The sequence below is a fragment of the Falco peregrinus genome, unplaced genomic scaffold (assembly GCF_023634155.1).
Source record: "Falco peregrinus isolate bFalPer1 unplaced genomic scaffold, bFalPer1.pri scaffold_58, whole genome shotgun sequence".
In the NCBI taxonomy this organism is placed as follows: Eukaryota; Metazoa; Chordata; class Aves; order Falconiformes; family Falconidae; genus Falco; species Falco peregrinus.
In genome coordinates this window covers 849820-856955 of record NW_026599622.1, presented here as the reverse complement: position 1 = coordinate 856955, position 7136 = coordinate 849820, and positions in this window count along the sequence as shown.

Here is a 7136-nt window from a genome sequence, read left to right as displayed (position 1 = left end):
CATTCAAAATGCTGTGGCTAAGGCAATAACCATGTCCGAATGGTACGAGGCTAGGCACGATAGCCAAGAGTCCCCCACAGATCTGCAGAACAGAATGAAGGAGGTAGCCCGCAACTCTACAAGTATTGACCCTGAATCTTAAGAGGGATGAGATCAATCAGCCCCTCTATTGGTGGGCCAATCCTGCGATGGTATTAGAAGAAAATTACAAAAGCCACAAGGAAGTGATTGCTCGAGATAGGGGAAAGCTGTTGGATGTTGCTTGGATTGCATATTGACATAGAGTCAAAAGGAAAGAGTAAATTGTCGCTTGTTGGCGGTATCAGAGTAAAATGGTAGGGTGAGGGGAAGGTCCTGAGGACAGGGCAGAGCCCCCAGAGGGGGACTGCGGCCCAGCCCTCGGTTGGCTGATAATCAGTGTGCACAGTGCAAAAGGGATGGGCGTTCGGAAGAAGACCATCTGCTTAAGGATTGGAGTCCCTCTGCCCCCTTGCTCCCAGTAAGCGAGGAATGAGGGGGAGCGGAGGAGTGCAGGAGCGGCTGCAAACTAGGACCATGCGCGGCAATCGGTTAGCTGAGGGGAATGTGCTCGAGCTTGTCTAGACAGCAATTAACATGATGAGGCATGTTTGCAGAGCACAGGGGAGTGGGAGACGGATGGCGCCAAGGATGGCGCCAAGGAAAGGTAACACCTTGCTGTTAATTGATGAAAGTGTCCTTTGTAGTTAACCACCAATCAGGGATTGCCTAGTATGTAATTCTTAGCTTAAAGAACCAATCTGTTTAAAGCACGCAGCTTCTGAAAACATATATAAACTCGTGATTGTGTACACTAAATCGACATTTGCTTGCATCAAGCTGCGTCCCGTCTCTTCATTCGCCGCAGAGGAGTCTCTCCCCAGAGAAACCTCTGTTTAAAGTGGAGCTGGGAAGTGAAGAAGTTGAGCTTTGGGTAGATCCTGGGGCTACTTTCTCTGTTCAGAAGACTTTAGAGGGGAACTAAGCAATCAGAATATAAGCATTGCTGGTATGACAGAGACCCATGAAACTTGGCCATTTTTGAAACCTTTAACAATGAAGCTGGGAAAACAGTGGGTTACTCATCAGTTCTTATACTAGCCAAATTCTCCAGAAGCGTTGTTTAGGGAGAGATCTACTCCAAAAAAATGGAAGCAGAAATCTGATTTTAAAACGAGGAAATAGAAATCTGAATTCCAGAAACTTTTTGTGTCGAGGCAGCAGCTTTGTTATTACAGGCTATGCTGCCTTGAAAGGAGAAAGATACGCCCGGAGGTCAGAGATGCTGTGATTCCTATTGTACAAGCCGGAGAGGTTCCTCGAAAATCCAACAGGTCAAAACCTGTAAGGACTGACTTAAAGCCTGGATCATCCCCGCTGAGAATGAAACAGTATCGCCCGAAGCTGGAAGCTAGGAATGGGTCGGTAGCGATAATTCAGAAATTCTTGAAGTACAATCTGTTGGTGGGGGGTGTGTCGAAACCCAACACCCCTGTTTTGCCAGGGAAAAAGGCCAAGGGTTAAGATTGCTGTTTGGTGCAGGATTTAAGAGCAATAAATCACATACCTCAAGGTATTTATCCTGTAGTAGCACATCCATACAGATACTAAACCACCCTTACAGGGGAACAGGGATGGTTTACAGTTTTTGATGAGAAGGATGCCTTTTTCTGTGTTCCCCTGGGCACTGACAGTCAGAAGCCTTTTGCTTTTGAATGCACAAACCCAGAAAGAGGAAGGAAAATGCAATACACTTGGGCGGTTATACCATAAGGCTTTCAAAATACCCCAACAATCTTTGGGAATCAATTGGCAAAGCAGTTTGACATTTGGAGAACAGAAAATGATCAGGGAAGAGTTCTGCGATCGTAGGATGATATTCTGGTTGCAGCAGGGACTTGGGAGCTGTGTCTTTCCCTGACGATAAGCCTTCTAAATGTCTTGAGAATTAGTGGATATGGAATTATCCAGGAGTCACTTCCACGTTTGGGGTTTGAAGTGCTGGAAGGCCAGAGACAGTTGAGATCTCAACAGAAGGAGGCTATTTGCTGCCTCGTGGAACCTCAAACTCTCGAGGAACTATGAAGATTTCTCGGCATGGTGGGATGGTGTCGACTTTGGGTAGGCAATTGTGTTTTATGTGTGAAAGCTCAGCACGAGCTACTGAAAACCTCCTGCCATGGGTCTATTGGCGGGACAGAGGAGGGTAAAGCCACTTTCAAGCGTCTGAAGTGAGCTCTGGTGGAGGCCCCCACGTGGGGATTACCTGATGTGACAAAGACCTGTGCACTTTTTAAGTGTGAGAGGAAAGGCATTGCCTTCGTAGTTCTGGCACATTGTTTAGGGCCTCAGGGGCGGGCTGTAGCTTGCTCCTGCAAAGAGCTGGATGGGGTGAGCTCAGGATGGCCTGGATGCCCTAAAGCAGGAGCAGCACCTGTGCTACTGATGCAGGAGGCCCCTAAGTTCCCCATGGGGCAGGAGGTGACCATCCATGTACCACCCGTGGTCGTCACGGCACTAGAAGATAAAGGAGGACACTGGTTGGCCCCTAGCATAATGTTAAACTAACAAGTGTCATGTGGGGAGGGGGTCCTCCCATTTTGGGATGGGGAGGGGTCTGTTTCTGGGGCTCCGTTTCATTGACAGTGCAGATCTGAGGGCTGCCCTGCTGCTAAGGACTTCCATCGAGGGGGAGCTTCTGCGTGACAACTGCATGAGAGTGACCTGCTGGAGGGTCCCCTTGGGGGGTCCTGATGTCCCAGGAGTGCTCTGTGGGGGGTCCTTCTGCTTCCAAGCTGTCCCTAATGTCACTAGGGTGTCCCTGGGAAGGTCCTAATGTCCCCGGTAGTGTCCCTGGTGTCCCACGGATGTCTCCAGGGATGTCCTAGTGTTCTCAGGTGTCCCTATAGGCATTCGGGTGTCCCAGTGTGTCTTGGGGGGGTCCTGGTGTCCCAGGGGGAGTTCCTAATGCCCCTACAGTTTCCCTGGATGCAGGCCGTGTGTTTCCAGGGGGGTCCTAAATGTTCCAGTGTTGTCACTGAGGTGGTCCTGGCATCCCCAGGCCATTCTAGATGTCCCAGTGGTGTGTCTCAATGGGTCCTTGTGTATCACAATGTGTCCCTGGTGGGGGTCATTAATGTCACAGTGGTGTCCCTGGAGGGGTCCTGATGTCCCCAGGCCATTCTAGATGTCCCAGTGGTGTCTGTCAGTGGGTGCATGTGACCTAATGTGTCCTTCTGGGGGTCCTTAACGTTCTAGCGGTGTCCTCGGGGGAGTCCCTGATGTCCTAATGGTGTCCCTGCGGGGGGTCGTGGGTGGGGGTGTGGGGCGGTCCTGGTGTCCCAGTGTGTCCCTGGGACATTCTGGGGTGTCCCTGGGCGTGGTCCTGGTGTCCCCATGGAGGGGAGTGGGTAGTCCGTTATGTCCAGGATGGGGTTCCTGGGAAATTCATAATTTTACAGTGGTGTCCCTGGAGGGGTCCTGATGTCCTAAAAGCTATTCTAATGATGTCCCAGTGGTGTCTCCCAGGATGTCCTTGTGTGGCAAGGTATCCCTGTGGGGGTCCTTAATGTCCTTGTGGTGTCACTGGGGCGGTCCTGGTGTCCCTGATGTCCCAGTGATGTCCCCAGGAATGTCCTTGTGTCCCCAGTATGTCCCTTGTGCACTTCTGGTCCTGTGGGGGTCCTGGTGTCCCGGGAGGAGTCCTTAATGCCCCTACATTGTCCCTGGGGTAGGGCTTGTGTTAAAGGGGGGTCCTTAATGTCCCAGTGCTGTCCCTGGAGGGGTCCTGGTGTCCCCGGGCAAGGTGAGGGGGTGGTCCCTGATGTCCCAGGGGGCGTCCCTGGGAAATTCCTAAATGTCACAGTGGTGTCCCTGGAGGGGTCCGGATATTACCAGGCCATTCTATATATCGCCGTGGTGTCTCCCCGTGTGTTCTTGTGTCCCAGTGTGTCCCGGTGGGTGTCTTTAATGTCCCAGTGACATCCCTTTGGGAGTCCTGGTGTCCCCCCGGAAGTCCCTAACATCATAATATTGTCCCTGCCTGTGTGCTGGTGTCCCCAGTGTGTCCCTGCAGAGTTCCTGTTTCCCTGGGGATGTCCTCAGTGAGCACAGCCTCTCCTGCCTGATCTCTGCCTGCCCTCACCCTCGCTGCACTCTGCGACCGAGACCTGCAGCCGCTGAAAAGCTCACCCTCACCCAGCCCGACGGCCAAGGCCGAGAAAGGTGGAGCGCTGCTGCTCCTCCCGCGGAGGATTCATAGCGGGCCTCTCTCAGGGGAGTCCCTCAGCAGCTCTCCTGCTCTTGCTTCGTGGTCAACCAGGGGCGAAAGCGTGCCCAGATCTAGTCTGAGAAAGCTTTTGGCACGTGATAGAGTTTTGCTCTTCCCTGTGGTCAGCCTTTGCGTCGTTTTCCTGGGCAGGGGGTCCTGGTCACAGGACTCGGGACCTTTGCTACGTTCCAAGAGCGATTCCAAGGTGGGGAAGAGGTGTACGCGGTTTGAAGACCTGTCTCCCAGCTGGACATTGGTGAGTTAACTCTGCGGGAGCTTGTGTTCCCCACAGAGGTTATCCCTGGTGAGAAGGCAACGGACACCATCCACTTTCCCGCGCCCTGTTTGGGACTGGGGTGCATGCTCTCTGCCCTTCAGAAAGGGCACAGAGAAGCTGGGATTTCAGAATTTCTCTGGAGAGAATTCCCTCCAAAGTTAGGCGGACAGCTTGAGCTCCTCCCAAAATAACCACTCCCCAAGAGCCGTTTCCATGAACGACCTTTTCTCTGGCATTCCGTTTCTAATTTTACATGGAAATTCAGCCCGCTCTGCCAGTGACGATGTTCCACCTGTCTGGTGTTGGGGGAAGATTGCTAATAAAACCCATGCATGGCTGCATGGCCACGAGAAGAAGGTGTGCCATGCCTGACACGAGAGTCGTGAGGATTAGTGCTGGGAAGCTGCAGAGGGTAGGGGTCACCCTTCAAGCCTGTGTCATCGTTTCCTGCCCAGGTTTCGCTTTACGGTGGTCAGCAGAGCAGTGGCCAAGGCTTTGTCCGCCTGGGCCAAGAAGGCTGCAGCAAAGTCCAGGCTCAGACAAGGTGTGGGAACAGGTCTCCGCTGCCCAGCTGAGGCCCTGCCCCGCGCTGGGTGACCACAGCTCCGTCAAAAGGCACTCCCCAGGGGGCTGCTCTGCTGAGTTTCCTCCTTTGCCAGGTGCAGAGGCGCATGGCAAGCTGCTGCAGAGACGGAGGAAGCTTTCCCTTGCTGCACTGCCAAGTCAGGGGCCAGGCACAAGACAGAAAGACTTGGGCAAGAAGACTTCTGAGAGGTGAGACCCTGGTGGGAAGGGATGAAAGGGATCCTGCACCCGTGGAGGAGAGACCTCCCCTCCGGACACTCCGGCTGCAGGGACGCGGCAAGGTCCCTGACACGTGCCGCATGGCTCTTATGTGCTTGTTTCCCCTGTTGTGGGCCCCTCCCTGGGGAAGGTGGCGGATGCTGAGTGCACCCCACGTCCCTGTGGTTCCCTCACGCAAGAGCTGAGGTGCAGACCTCCCCCGTCCATCTGAGGGGGCTCAGGAAAGGCTCCCCGCTGCCAGCAGAAATGGCCCCACCTCGCGTGCTGCTTCTGCCAGCCTGGGGAGCTTTGGTGCCAGGCAAAGGTGGGAGAGCAAAGTGCCCCGTGCTCATGCCGACTGCTCCTGGTGCCTCTTTGCAGTGCGCTCCCCCCGTGTCCAGGCAGCTCCCCCAGGATGAAGGAGGCAGGCAGGCAGGAGCCGGCTTCTCCAGCCAAACCCACCTCTACACTCCCATCCTCAGACGACTGCCAGAAAGCGCTGCAGGTGCGTGCCTTGCTGTAGCTGCCGTGCTGCTGGGGACTCGGCAGAAGCCTCTTTGTGCAGAGAGCCAGCCTGAAAGGACCCCTGGACGTGCGCTCCTTGTCGGCTGTCTGTCACCTCCTTCAGATCTTCCTTGCCCCCTGGGTTGTCACAAAACACTTTCTCCTGGCCCAGGGGCTATGGGAGATGCCCAAGTCCTTTCTCGGCTGTTCACAGTGCAGGGCTTTGGTCGCAGCTGTGTTTGCCAGGAGCCTAGAATGACCCCAGAGCCCCCGATGTGTTAGGGGCAAAGCCCTGCCAACCGACCAGCTGAGGCAAGGGGCGGCAACACGGGTCAGACCCGAAGGACACCCGTTCCAGGCGCTGAGACTAATCCTGCCTTCTGCTGCCTTGCCGTCCCCTCCAGGAGGTCTGGCAGCTGCCTGCAGAGTGGGAGCAAGTGAGGCCCAGGTGGCAAGAGCAGCTCGAGCAAGCAAAGGCAGAGTGGGCGGCGTGGGGAGCCTGGTCTGCGGGGAAGGACCGACAGCAACCCCAGGTACGGGCAGCGATTGACACCGCTGAGAGCAGCAGCCACCCTCTCCTTCGGGGCACCCAGGGCGGCAGGTCTCCAGAGCGGGGGAGCAGGACAGACACCCAGCTGCAGGGCAGGGGTTTGCCTGCTCATGCTGGTGAGGGAGAGAGTGGCAGCAGGATGCAAGCGGCAAAATCGGCCGTGATAAGAGGCACGCAGTGCTGGGTCTCCCGGCTGCCAGGTCCTGCTACAGGCTGCTTTCAAGAGGTCCTCTGGGAAACAGCACGGGTGGTTGCCGTCTGCTTTGCCGAGAGCGTCTGCTCCTTGGCAGGCCCTCGGCACTGGAGGCACTCGGACTCCCAACCCTCCAGCCCAGCCCAGGAGAGAGGCGGTCGAGGAGAGGTGGAGAAAGGCTCCAACCCCTCTCCCAGCCGAGCAGAAGACAGCAGCAACCTCTAGGCCTGGGGGAAACCTGCATGAGGGAGGAAGTAGGCATTTCCTCCTCCCCTTAAGCTTTGAGTGTTGTTCTGTAGAAGGAAGAGAGTTGCCTCATTGCCCCAGGATGGGGTAGGGGAGCCCGGAGGCAGCGGTGCCTGAGCCTGGGACAGGGTTCTCCAGCCTGGAGGCCAAAGCTGTTGGTGGGACTCTTCCCTCCAGCCTCCTGCCTGGTCCCTGCAGGGGGCAGGGGACCCGTGCTGGGGCAGCAAACACTGCTGTAAAGCCTAAAGGTGTCCCCAGGGGCTGCTCCCAGCTCTGCCTGGGAGCTGCTGCCGTC